The sequence below is a fragment of the Cavia porcellus genome, unplaced genomic scaffold (assembly GCF_034190915.1).
Source record: "Cavia porcellus strain 051 isolate PalLab524CR breed Dunkin Hartley unplaced genomic scaffold, mCavPor4.1 scaffold_11, whole genome shotgun sequence".
In the NCBI taxonomy this organism is placed as follows: Eukaryota; Metazoa; Chordata; class Mammalia; order Rodentia; family Caviidae; genus Cavia; species Cavia porcellus.
In genome coordinates this window covers 56761524-56776123 of record NW_026947494.1, presented here as the reverse complement: position 1 = coordinate 56776123, position 14600 = coordinate 56761524, and positions in this window count along the sequence as shown.

The following is a 14600-nucleotide window of genomic DNA, read 5'->3' as shown; positions in this document are numbered from 1 at the left end:
GCTCCCATATTACAAATCTGCCCTCCAGTTCAGATAATCTATCCTTAGTTTCTTTCAAGCTGTTATGCCAGTTTTCAATAGAGTTTTTAGTTTCCTGGTAATCTCTTTGAACCTGCTTCACATATTCTATGCTTTCTCTATTTTCTCCACTAAACAATTCTCCCCTCTTTTTCTGTTCTTCCATTCCACCATCTGTTTTTTCTTGGGTGGTGCTTAGCATTTCTCTAACTCTTCTGCTTATGTCTTTCTTCAGGTCATTGATAACTTCATTCCTGAACTTGTCTATGAGGCTCTGGAGATAGCGCTTTATGTCTATTAGTGCCGTGTCTGCTATTGCATGTTTCTCAGGATTGGGGGCCGAGGACCCTTTCTTGTTGCTCCCTCTTCCCATATTCTTTGTTCCTTATATATAAGCATATATAAGAGGCTCAGCTTCCTTCCCTGTCGGCCACAGTCTGTTTGAATCGCACAGGCTAGGTGTTCCCGCCCACTGCAGTGCACCAGGGAGACACAGACCTGGGCAGTCTATGCCGGGCCCACCCCTCCAGGTCAACCTACCAAAGGCTTCACTGCTAGGGTGCACCTCCAGGCACTGGGACCTGGGTTGGGCTAGCCTACTGGATCTCAGCCAGCAGCATCTCACAGGCCAGGCACTCCCCATCAATCCCTCTTGAGAGGGGAATATGTGACTGAAGTCACTACAGCATCTCGTTCTGGGAAGTCTGCCCGGTCCAAGTATGTCCTCCGCTGAAGCCTCCTTCTCTATGGAAGGGTTCTGATCCGCTTACTCACCGCAGGTCGATGCAGGGCACCCGGCCAGCCCCACTCCCAACTCCATTCAATGCTTCCCACTCTCCGAGCTTTCGCGCCTCTCTCCCCGCTGTGCCGACCGGGATGCAACAGTGGCTGCAGGAAATTCAAATTGCAGTTTCCAGTGGCGTGGGGTCCAGCTTCCCGTGCTGAGACCTTATCTGTTCCTGCTGTATCACCAGGATTGCGTTTCTACTTGGTTTCTCTTAATTTAGTTCATTCCTGGGTTGGCAAAGAATATCCCCCCTTGCCTAGGACTTCCTGCCCGGCACGATTCCTGGATTTCAAGTGTGGTTTCTCAGAGAGCCTCCAAGGCTGCTGCTATCTATCTGCCATGTTCTTCCGGCCTCGAAAGCCTATTATTTGTCTTGCACTAACTCAGACTCTGGAAAATGGAGTATAAAGTACTAATCTGTCATGATAAACTTCCACAAACAACACACCTAAAAAAAATAAGAGCCATTTCTAGTGAGGAGTGCTAAATTTTGTGGTAGTAACTTTAGGAGAAATAAGTGCAAATTAAGAAGGAAATATCAGAGGACTGCAGTATAGGGTAGGTTGGAGTTATTATTAAGTTTATTGGTACAATTTAGATATAAATAAGAATCACATTCATCATAGGGAATTTGTGCCTGCATGTGATATATCTTGATTTCTCTGTTTTCCCATTCTCCCCACTCTTCAGCTCCTCTTTTCCTCCTTACTTGCAAAGTTTGTTTGCAATTTATTCTTCTTTTCTCATTTTTCTCTTTCCCCTTCTTTCCTTTCCTCTTCTCATTTCCCCTTTCCTTTTGAATAATTTCTTCCTATTTCACAATACTTTTTATACATCTTGATTCTTATTTACACTTTCAGTTTCTCACACAAGAGAAACAATGTGATATTACACACGTGTGTCTAATTTATTTCATGTAAAAGCATGGTCTCAAGGTCTATCCATTCAGTTATAAATGTCTCAAGTTTGTCTCTCTTATGGCTGAGTAGTACTCCATTGTTTAAAAAATATCTTTTTTTATGTATTCATCAGCTGATGGGTATCAGTGTTGTTCTCAAGATTCACCTATTATAAACTGTGCTGCTATAAACATGGCTGTACATATAACACTGTGGTGTGATGCTTTTAATTCATTTGGGAAAATACCAGAAAAGAAAATAGCAGAATCAAATTGGACCTCTAACCCATTTAGTTTTTTGAGCAATCTGCACAGTGATTTCCTCAGTGCCCATCTACACTCCAGCCAACAGAGGAGAAGGGCTCCTTTCCTCCCATATCCCCTCCAGCATTTGTTATTGGTTGATTTTTTTATATTAGCCCTTATTTCTGGGGAATCTCAGCATTGTTTTAATTTGCATCTCAAACAACTAGTGATGTTGAACGTTTTTATATATTTATTCTGTACTTCTTTACCTGAGAAATATGTATTTATCTCAGAAGTCTATTTTTTATTGGATATTTAAATTTGAGGGCTCTGATATTTTTTCAGTTCTTTACGTGTTCTAGATGTTAGTCCTTTAAGAAATAGCTGGGTAAAATATTTTCACACTCTGGGTTGTCTTTTCACTCTCTTGTTGATATCTATAGCTGTTCAATAGTTTTTAATAAGATGGAATCCTAGTTGTTGATTCTTTGTAGTATTTCCCATGCAGTCAAGGTTTTGTTCATGAAGTGTTTGCCTACACCAATGTTGGAACTATTTTATGTTCCAGAAAATTTAGTGTTTCTGTTTCAGTATTTAGATCTTTGATCCATTTTTATTTTAGTTTAGTGCATGATGATAGGCATGGGTCTAGTTTTAGTCTTTGGCATGTGGAAAGACAGTTTTTCCAGCACTATTTATTAAAAAGGCTTCTTCCAGGGAATGTTTGGCTCCTTTGTCAAAGATAAGGTGACTGAGTGCGTTTGGAGTTGTTTCTGCATATTATTATCTGTCTTATTGATTCTTGGGTCTGTCCCCCCCCCAATGCCATGCTGTTTTTATCACAGTAACTCTGTGGTATAATTTCACTTCAGGGATTGTGATGCTTCCTGCCTTGCTTTTGTTGCCCAGGATTGCCCTTTCTATTCTAAGTCTTGTTGGTTCCAGATGGACTTTAGGAATGATTTCCCTAGATCTGTGAAGTATGTTAATGGTATTTTGATTGGTATTGCATTAGACCTATAAAACAATTCTGAAAGTATAGCCATTTCCACTATGTTTGTTCTTCCTGCCAAGGGCAAGGAATATCTTTCCATTTTATACTACCTTCTTTGATCTCCTCTCTCAGAGTACTATAGTTTGTAATGTAGAGATCTTCATTTGTTAAATCAATTCCTACCATATTTCATTTTTTTAATGTTATTGTGGAAGGGATTGCTTCACTAATTTCTTTCTCAGTGAGTTTGTTATTCACGTACAGGAACATTATTGATTTTTGGATGTTGACTTTGTATCCAGCTACACTGCTGAATTTGGTTATTAAATCTAGAAGTCTTTTGGTGGAGTTTTGAGGCTCTTCTACGTAGGGTATCATGTCATCTGCTAATAATGATAGTTTAACTTACTCCTTTCCTATCTTTATTACTTTTATTTCTTTCTCTTATCTAATTTCTCTGGCTCATGTTTCCAGAACTATATTGAATAGACATGATGATAGTGGACATCCTTGTCTTGCTCCTCATTTTAGAGTGGAAGCTTTCAGTCTTTGTCCACTTAGAATGATGTTAGCTATTGGTTTGTCGTAAGTGGCTTTTATCAGTTTGAGATAAAGACCATCTATTCCAATGTCTGTAGGGTCTTTATCATGAACTGGTATTGGAATTTGTCAAATGCTTTTTCTGTGCAATTTTTGTCTTTGGTTCTGTAGATATGGGGTATTACATTTATTGAGTTTTGTATACCAAACCATTCCTGCATCCTTTGGATGAATCCTACTTCATGGTATGTAACCTTCTTGATGACTTGGTACCTTCTGTTTGACAGTATCTTGAGGATTTCTGCATCTATGTTCATTAGAGCTTTAATTCTCTTTTTGGGGGGAGGTCCTTCTCTGGTTTTGCTATCAAGATAATATTTGCTTTGTGGAATAAGTTTAGTAATATTGCTTTCCTTTCAATTTCATAAGAGTTTGAGGAGTAATGACATGGAAATGTCTTAAAATTTCTTGTAGAATTCAGCAGTGAGTTTATCAGGACCTGGACTTTTCTTTGTTGATAAGTTTTTAATTATATTTTTATTTCATTGACTGATATTGGATTGTTGAGAATTTTTGTATCTTCTTGATTTCACTGTGGTAATTTGTATGTATCTAGGAATCTGTCCATTTCTACTGTGTCCATTTCTTCTGTCCATCTTATTAAAGTTTCTCAGAATAGATATAAATGATCTGAATTTCTGAAGAATTCATTGTTATGTCACCCTTTTCATTCCTAATTGCCTGAAGCTGAGATTTTTCCTTCCTTTTTAAAATAAGTTTGGCTAAAGATTTATTGTTATTGTTTATTCTTCCACAAAACCAGCTCTTCAATTTATTGATTATTTGTATTGTTTTCTTAGTCTCAATTGCATTAATTTCTGCTCTGATATTTACAATTTCTTTTCTTGTATGAGCTTTGGACTTGATTTATTCTTTTCCTAGAAGGTTAAGGTTTATCATTAGGTTGTTTATTTGAGTTCATTCTGTTTTCCTGTTATGAGAATTCATTGCTATGAATTAGTACTTAGGACTGCTTTCACTATATCCTAAGTTCAGGTTTGTTGTATAGCATTATCATTTAATTACAGATACTGTTTGATTTCATCTGTAAGTAGCTCAGATTTTTTAATAGACATCTGAACCAGAAATTAAAGCAGGGGCAATAATCCAATCTTCTGCCAATGTCTTGAAGATATTCTCCTTTGTTACTTTCTGTATTGTTTTTCTTTCAGTTCCTTGATATTGGTTATTTCCACTATGCCCAGCAAATGGATACTAATTTTTTTTGGTAGATATTCTGTATTTATTTGACAGGAGTGTTCATTCTACAGTTGTTAGGGTTTTACCTATTTCCACTTCTAATTCTTTCAGTTTTCCATATATACAATATATTACATGTATCATCAGATACCACAATTTTATGTCTAACACTTCTCCCTTTGAAGCCTACTTTATCTGATTATATACTTTATTATATACTGTTAAGACAGGATTAATCTTATACATGCAACTTTAACATAGCTAAAAGTGAAAATCTAACATTATAATAATGTTAAAAGTATTCACATATTTCATATGAATAAAAAAACAAAGCATACTTATAACTCATATTTACTGTTGTAAATATGATTTGACCAGCCTGACTGGATCACAAGGTTTGGGGTGGAGCAGGGAAAAAGTGCTTTTAAGTATGATAAGTGCCAATATGTGTTGGTGATGTTGGTCTACTGTAATCCTAAATACTGTGTACAGTCATCTAAGTATTGTAATCCTCTTTCTAGTTTTCCTTACAATCTAAAAAGTTGTATTTTTAATCCCATTGAGACGTTATTGGAATCCCAGCAAGTTAATTCTAATCTATCATCACCAATGCAACTCACAGCAAAAGTAAAGACACCAAGACACATTCCTAGTTAAGGGCAGCCATGGGGTCCTAAATCCAGTCCCCTTGAGGACATGCAGACAAAGGCCCTGATCCTAGGCCTCTCCCAGAATTTATTATCTTGTGAAGAAGGGCGTGGCTCAGGGATGAGTGACAGTGAGATGGTGGGGAATTAAGTGAGAACCTTGAGCTGGCTGGCCAGGTGGGAGAAAGGCATCTCTGCAAATTGCAGAGATAAAGATATACAATTCACATAATCCAATTAAGGTAGTAATTGAATTGTTTTGGAAGGCTGTCACTTTAGTCTCTGATATGTAAACTCTTGTGCCCTGGGGAGTCATAGTCTCTTTTTTTTTGAGTCATAGCCTCCTTACCTCCAGTTGTCATTCCTGCAGCTATTAGCTCTAACATCCCACCATGCTCATATCCCTTTTGGATAACACTTTGCCAGGAAACAGGATACTGTTTGTCAACTTTAGAGATTCCATATCAGTACCTAGCTTAGCCTTATTTGCAATGCTTAGAGCCAATTGAAGAGAGAAGGAAATATCATAGCCAGCTCTCTACATATCATTATAAAGAAATAAGTCTCCAAATAATCAAAGTTGCAGTAATTGCTTTGCATTCATGGGGAGACACTGGAGTTGTCTCCCACACTGGTCCAGTGTCCTTCAACTTAATCTTCTTACCTTGACGCAAATGGATGGGCTCATCAGCCTAAGTGAAGCTGTTTTGATAATAAAATTTTTCTAATACCTTTGTGCTTTAAATTTTTTTTAATAATTCCACCACACTCTGTAAAATTTTCCAAATCACATTTACCTGGAGGTGTGTGCTTAGCCATAGATATCAACAACAAGGAATGAATTTAGAGTTGCTTTATAAAAGCCTAATGAAACTTTTGTCAAATTTTAATTTTTCCTTTAAACATCAAGTAATTAATGTTAGGTCTGAAAAGAAGGGGAAGAAGAGGGGAAGGGAAAGAGGTCATGGAAGGAATGGAGTGGACGGCCGTGAAAGTAGTGGGCGGCGGTGGCTGCAAAGATAAGAAATATAAAATATAAGTAACCTTTATTTCGGGAATGTGGGGAGAGACCCCCCCGGCCCCGGGGTGCAGAATCTCCACTGCACCCGGGGCCGGTGGTCTCTCTCTAGAACACACTCTCCCTTTCTCCTTCTTCTTCTTCTCTTACACGTGGAGTAAGGTCTCGAAGAATGTCTGATGAATTTGAGTGAGGCCCATGGCGGGGGGGGGGGGGCAGGTGGCTTAACCTTGTGTAGATTTGAGAGTGGCCTGGCCATCCTACCTGGTAGCCCTCATAGGTCACTGCCAAAAGACCTTATTCCATGGCTGTTGGGTTATCCTGGCCACCAGAGAGTGGCCTGGCCACCCTAGCTTGTCATCCTCAAAGGTCACAGGGGCCAAGCGCCTTGGTAGATGTCTGTCTCAGAATCCAAATCACATTAAAACTCAAGGTAAGACATTCTCTATATTCGTGGACATAAGAGACCACATATACAGAGTTCTTACTGAGTTGTTAGGCTAATAAAGGTCAACCTATGCCAGTTACAAACAGGGCCCATTTTTATACAGGTCCCAGTCCTAAATCCTAAAATGCTTTTATTCCCTTTTAAACTGCCATTCTGGTTTCACATCACTCAGGCCCTAGATCTAACCATCCTTTTGATACTCATCTCTGCCTTATGACTCACAGGTTGTCATGTTTTGTTGTCCAGTTTGGTTCTTAATTTCTTACATTCTATTAATGATCATTTCTATACCAGGACTCTCTAACAGGATTGCCTACAGACTCCAACGTCATATATACCAGAGACAAGCCTTACCTACCTACCTTTTAACTTTTATGCTTTCATATGGGGGAGTAAACACCTCTCATAACTTCACTCTTCCTAATCCCACATTTATTTTTCAGAATTCTGCCTTGCCACCTCAACAACATCCTGATAAAATAACAGGTCTAAATCAAAGACACCTTTCCCTCTACTCACTTGGGTCCATAAATATGACAGTGCCATGTCTCCTCATAACATCTTGTCTCTTTGTTTTTTCCAGTCTAACATACGTGCATTCACCAGTGAAGTTGTCCTGGCTAAAACACCTAACATCAGCATCTACCTGGGCATCAACCTTCATCCCGTCGACTCCCCTAGACCCCAATACAGCGCCCTCAGCCAGCAGGAAGTAGTTACAGAAAAAATCTTCGCCCCTTTTCCTAATAATCATAAGACGGGATATGAAAGAGTTGCTGGCCCAGCCGGGACACTTTAACCAGGAAAAGCCACAGCCGCTGCCTCCCCCGCCCCTATAGATTTGCCTGTAACCCTATACCCCCATCCCTGTAACCCTGGCGCCAAAACATGTGCCAATGAAATACCCGTACATCCCTAATGCCCCTTGGGGTCCACCCCAGACAGAGGTTACTTATGGGCCTGACTCCACATGTAAGAGAAGAAGAAGAAGGAGAAAGGGAGAGTGTGTTCCACAGAGAGACCACCGGCCCTGGGTGCAGTGGAGATGCTTCGCCCCGGGGCTGGGGGGAGGGTCTCTCCCCGCATTCCCGAAATAAAGCCACCGCCGCCCACTACTTTCACGGCCGTCCACTCCATTCCTTCCACGACCTCTTTCCCTTCCCCTCTTCTTCCCCTTCTTTTCAGACCTAACAATTAATACTGGTCAAGAGCATTTAGTTATGTGATAATTTATATATTTTATGATTAATAATTCTATAACCATATATTTCTTTTTATTTACTGAAAAAATACAAACTTTGCTCTCCAGAGCAGCTAAGTATACAGAAACATAGGAATTTTATACATTTGTAAAACTTTCTGCAAATTCTTAAAAATATACATAAAAAGCTTCAGAAGTTTGCTCTATATTTCTAATTTTTATATTAAAATTGTACTTCAAAATATTAATAAGGAATAACATACATGCATGAAAATGTATAGTAATAATTCCAAGCCGTGTTTATAATAACAAAATATCAGTAACAACATTCAATTATTAAACAGCTGACTGTATTATTAAAACATCCCACCCATGGGGTTGAATTACATGCTACCACATTTATAACAGCCTTTGGTTATTGATGTAAGTCTGTGTTGAAAGGCTGGGAGCTATAATCTGCTATCTGTGGGCGATGGTGGCAGTGAGATTCACCCACTGAAACAGAGTCAAGCTTGCACCTCTTTCCTCCTCTTTTGTTCCATCTTGGCTATAAGAAGTCTAGTGTGCTGTACTCACCACAATCCAGGGAGGTCCTTGGCCATCAGTTTGCTGGCCTATGTGTTAATCCTCTCTGGAAACCCTCAAAAGGTCACACCCAAAAGATGCTTTTTTAATCTAGTCATCTCTCAGACATATTCCGTTGATAATGAAGATTAACCATCACAATATACAAATGTGATTTTAGAAGACTATTCAGTGATACTGTGATTTGTAAGGAAGAGAAAAACCATGGTAAAAAGTTGGTGTATGAACTATTGGGACAGGACAAGGACAGGATTCCTTTTATTTATTGATTTATATTATGCTTTAAAGTATTTTTATGATATCTATTAGTTTTACAAAATGTTGGGTCTCAATGTGGTATCTCATACATTCATATAAGGTTTCCTTTTAGAAGACTTCATTATTAGTTTAGGAAAACACCTTGAAGGCTTTGCCTTGAAAGTTACCACCTTCTTCCTAGATATGGCCTAGACAGAACACATTTAGACAAAGGTATCCTATTCCATTGATTTCAAAAGCAAAGGAATTCAGGAGTGGGCCTTGGTGGCTCCCTAGGAGGAGCAGTGTTGCAGGCAGCTGAATTGGTTAAAAATATTACATAGACAAGGCTAGGCCCTCAATGGAGCCAGTGCAGATACCTGGCAACTGCGGAGGAGACTGATGCCTCCTGCTGTGGGCCAGGCCTCAAGACAAAAGACCTTACAAATGCACCCATATCCTGAGGATTGATACCCTAAATAGTTCCCATCCCCCTAGGGAAGAGTCACTGCTTTGTAAGAATGCCCACTTTCTACATGACTCGCTTCCCCATTTGTCCCTAATGTAATCAATTTTACCTGAACTATTGATCTTACTGGCTAACTATAGTTATGTCCCACCTCATGCCCATCTGCCTTGTGAGTTCCGTCTTCCCCTATCTTGAACCCAAGGTCTTACTCTATTAAAGTCCCTGGAAAGGACAGAGTCCTTGGCAACCCGCTCGGGACCCCTTCTGTCTGTCTTCAGGCAGAAACTTTCTTTCTCTCAATAAATATATTCTACTCTTCACCTCTGTTGTTCCTAAAGTTCATTCTTCAATTTTGGAAAACACGAGCTAATACCAGACATAGCAGGTCGGGAGTTTTCATTCCCTGTATCAGTAGGAGGGAGTTTCAGTGAGTAGAAGACAAGCAGAGTGACTGGGGTGGGTGGGAAACCAGCTATGTGAACAGGTGGAGACCAAGTTGGCCGGCACACATTTTCCATGGCAGAAGTGGCCAAGGAATCTAAGGATAAAAGTACCTAATATAAAATTTTATGTTGTTTTTCATACTGGATGAGAACCACATGATTTTGTTCAACTGTTAACCTAAACTACAAGTTACTGTCTTGAACAAGTTACAAATAAAATAACGTGACTCTGATGTTAACTCTAACTGTTTACCAGCTGAATTGGTGAAAACCCCGGGGAAACTGCTGCTTTGAAAGTTGTCTCAGTCCTGGTGTGGTCCGCCTCCTGCCCTTTCAGCCTTCCAGTTGTCTGGCTTTCTTCTTTCCTATCCCATTTGTATTCTTTATGGCCTTGCAGAATTGCCCAATTCTAAGTTTGTTTTGTTTTGTTTTAAAACATCAGTTATGGAGAACTTTATCTTCCATCTGCCATCAAACTCCATGACATACTGCGTTTTGCTGTGTCCATTCTTTCTCTTCATTGTTTTTCTCCTTCTCCTTCTCTTCTCTTCTCTTCTCTTCTCCTCCTCCTCCTTCTTCTTCTCCTACTTCTCCTTCTCCTTCTCCTCCTTCTTCTTCTTCTTTTACTTGTGCTCATACTTCAGCTAAGAGAGGAATTGTATCGTGTACTTTGGCTTTTGGATGGCGGGAACAGCCTCAAACTTAAATTCATCCCCAAAATAGATATCCTTCAAGAGTGAATGACCCTATACTTCTGGTGTAGAATAATCAAATATTCCTCTGGCTACAACCTTTTGTGTGAATCTCATGAGTATAGGGCACATTTTAATCCAAATAGTTCTTACATAAACTGTCACAATCTAGACTCTCATTTCCTTTCCTATGCAGCCCCATTCTGTTCCGGGTTGGAGTTCATGTCATGGTCACTTACAGATGCTGTCACTGATAAGCTCTGACAAGCCACTGCCTGGGTCACAGAGCAGAGGCAGCAATGTGTTGATTAAGTCCACAAGTAGATGCAAGAAAGGGCACTTAAAGGAAAACTACATCTTTCCCCCACTGTCCTTCATTGTAAAATATCTCAATGATCACCACCATCAACAAAAATGTTTCCTTTAGCATACACCAAATGGTATTATTCCTAACTGAACCCTTCTGAGTGAACGATAAAAAGCTGGATACTTATCATCTCAGTGTCCAATTCCATGTTCTCTCTTCTACAATCCCACTTACTTCTGAGGTATGTTGTTATATTTTTAACTAGACTCTGTTTCTTGTAATCATTTTATCATCAACCTCCTGATTATGATTTTGCATATTGCCCTGCTTTTCAGCTCTCTTGAAATGTAGTTTCAAATGTATTCCCAGGTCTCCAAACTACAACCTGGAGTAAACATCCTGGAACTGCTAATATGCTTCAGAAAAATCAATTGTTATGCACAGGGCCTTTCCTCTTGGGACCTTCATTTGAATGGGATCTGAATATTCATTTTTCAGGGTTTAATAGCATCATCTCAGTCACTTTAACACATTGCCTTGGCAGCAGTCTATATCCAACACTTTTGACCTGTTATTCCTGTGAGAGTTTTCAATAGTTGTAGCTGTCACTACCAGGCAAAAAGAAGATTTATAAATTGTTCCTGTTTGGGGAGAGGCTTGCTCTTGTAGCTGATATTTAATGCATCAAATTAGATTTCTAAGTTTTGGGTATAATTTATAGAGTTAATATTGACTTTGTGCAGTCTCTCTAACATATTCTAAAATGCTTAAAATATACTGCTAGTCAAATGTTAGAGACTATAGTGTACATCGTTGATAATTAACATTTCTCCAGTAATAAGTATCTACAATAGACACTAGACTGGGTACTGAGATGAGAACCAGCTATACAATTCTCAGGGCCCAGTGCAAAATTAAAATGTTGGGTTCCCTCTTTAAAAAAAATTAAGAATTTCAAGCCCTGGTTGGCAAAACGCTAAACCAAATGTGAGACAATTATAAGTACTGGGCTCCTCTGACTTTACAGCTGCCCTGCCCACACAGCAGGCTTCGCTGGGGTTGTGATTATAAAGTCCTTGGCCTCAATGGATCCAAAAAGCACCACACCGGGCATATTGGGTTGCAAACTGTTCTAGAGTCCGTTTATGTAGAATTCTCAGGCAGTCCTAAGACTGTGAAGTATGCATTTTACAGTTATGTGAACCTAAATGCCAATCTATATTATCTGAGGTTTGAATCTTTTTCTTTTTTTAACTGTTAAAAGCCACAGACACCTGTCCCCCTCTCCCAGCCAGTCAGAGTAGTCTTTCTCACTTGCACGAAGTTCTCTGCACACAATAAGGTCAGTCTGAGAGTTGCTGCAAGTCTGGAGGATAGACATTCTCACTGCCTTTCCTCAGTGACTTGACTGGGAGAGGTTGGTGGTCTCCTAGAGTAGGAAAGGCCAGGCCTGTGTTTCCTGCACATCAACAGATCTGGGTGTCTTCTCAAGTCCTGACTTGATTAGTGTAACGGTTGATTTGGGGGAAGGCCACCCTCACTGAGAGCTCAGATGCAAATGAAAAGGTGGAAGTTAGGTCACTTCCCCTTTCCCTTTGGGATTTTATCCGCTGGCTGAGGGCCACACCATCAGATTTTCTAGGTTTGAGGCTTCCAAACTTGGACTGGGCCCTGCGATCCTCTTGTCTGCGCAGATGGCCTATCATGGGACTCCTTGGCCTCTGCCATCATGTTAGCAAATTCCCCAAATGAAACCCCTGTGGATCTTCTATTGGCTCTGTTTCTCTGGGGAATTCTGGCTAACACACTTGGCAACAAGTTTCAGAAAGATGGATAAAGTAAAGTGAGACAGCAGGTCCCTGCCCAGTCTGGCCCCTCTTTCTGAATAAAAAGAGCCACAAGGGAAACCAGAATCCCAGTCAGTGGGAGTGAGGAGCTGCCTCTGCCAGGGGCTGGAACTCACCCCACACAGCTTTCTGCTACACTGTCTGAGAACTGGGATGAGCAGGGGTTAAATCCTTATCATGGTTGGCTGGAGCCCCCAGACCAGTCCCCACTGGAACCCTTTCAGCAGCTGTGTCTCCAGTGCAGACCCTCCAGACCAGACACTGACTGGAGAGGAGTTTCTTAGGCACCCCAAGGTGTCTGCAAAGTGGACAGCAGAAGCTCTGGTGTGTGGTGGAACCTGGCTAGGGAGTCCCGAGCAGCTTTCTTGGGGAGCCAAGGCAAATATCTAAGAGGTGGGCATGGCAGAGGGTTTGACGGGGCAACTGGTGGCTAAAAACAGCATCGAGGATGGAGCTTAGGATGGGCTTGGCTCTGGGGAACTTATCCAGAATTGTGAAATCTAGAATGAATGAATTTCAGTTTCAGCATAGTTGGGCTTTGTGTTTAGGATTAAAGGTTTTGAATAAAGTTGATTATTAATACTCTGGGTGTGATGTGTATTAAAGGTCCCTCACTGCTTATGACCTCTCTGACAGCCTCACCTGGCTAGAACTCTCAGTGATTCTGCCTTTGTCTCACATGGAATTCCTCTGTGGACTATCCTTGTGCTTAGAGCCCCACAATAATGAACCCTTTAGGCAGGTAAATTAACCCACTTAGGGGAAGAGAGTAGATACCAACATCTTGAAGATCAAAGATAAGTATTGTTGCCAGGTATGGTGGCACACAGCACACCTATAATCCTAGCATTTAAGGCAGGTGGATCGCCATAAGTTTGGGGCCAGCCAAGGCTACATAATGAGTTCAAGGACAGCCCAAACTACAGAGCAAGATCCTATTAAAAAAAAAAAAAAAAAAAAAAGCATTGGGGCCAACAAGATCTTAGGATGCTCAGAAGAGGAGAGGTCTCACAATGTGGCGGGAATATGCATCTTGCTAGCGTCCTGAGATGGTCCCGAGCTCAACCTTCCAGCCTGAATATCTTTTTAACTCAGTGAATTCACCTGACATCTCTCCTCTGCCCTCCAACTTAAAGTCAGGCTCCTACTGAAAGCAGAGACTGGATCCTTATCCAACCCACATTTCTTCCCATTCCTTCCAAATGGGCCAGTGTGTACACTGACAGTGACTTTGTAAAGAACTCAGAAAATGCTTGTGTATGAGAAGATTGTGCAGAAATGCTAAGAATGTCTTTTATGCTAACTTATTCATTAAGAACTACAGTGATTCACTTAATTTTGTCCCCAGCGATACACTAAGATTTGAATGAAATGAGTGGATGACATTCATATTCTCATTTCCAGATGAGCAGGCTGAGGAAGATAAAAAGTTAACAGTGTGCTGAGTCGCACATAACCTGGGCCACTGGATCCTGTCGCTCTCCTGACCTCACCCCTTCCCCTCAGCCTCTCCCACCCTTATCCTTTCCCCCTCCCGGTCCTGCTTCCTCCCCATCCCATGTACTCTCTAGCATGCAGTAGCTTTAAAACATTTTCATATTCATTATCTCCTTGGTTTTTTTACATACTCCAACCAAGGGTAAATTATTAACCCCACTCTACAGATGAGGACACTGAGCCCAGAAGCTCAGGGCTCACTTTTAGGCCGCTGCCTCTGAAGGAGAGCTTAGCTATAGAACTTCCAGAGAACAGGAGGGGCTGGCGGGCTCATGAATATGGAGGGAGACTCAGCTGGGAGGAATCTTCCTGCCTCCTCACCTCCACCCTCAGCTGGAAAGAGGAATAAAACCTAATCATCTGCTGTGAAGAGCTGTTTTCCACTGAAGTGAGAAAGGCTGGCCCCCTGGGAGCAGAGGGTCTCTGGTGGATTTTACAGACTTAATGAAAAGTTATTTAAATGAGA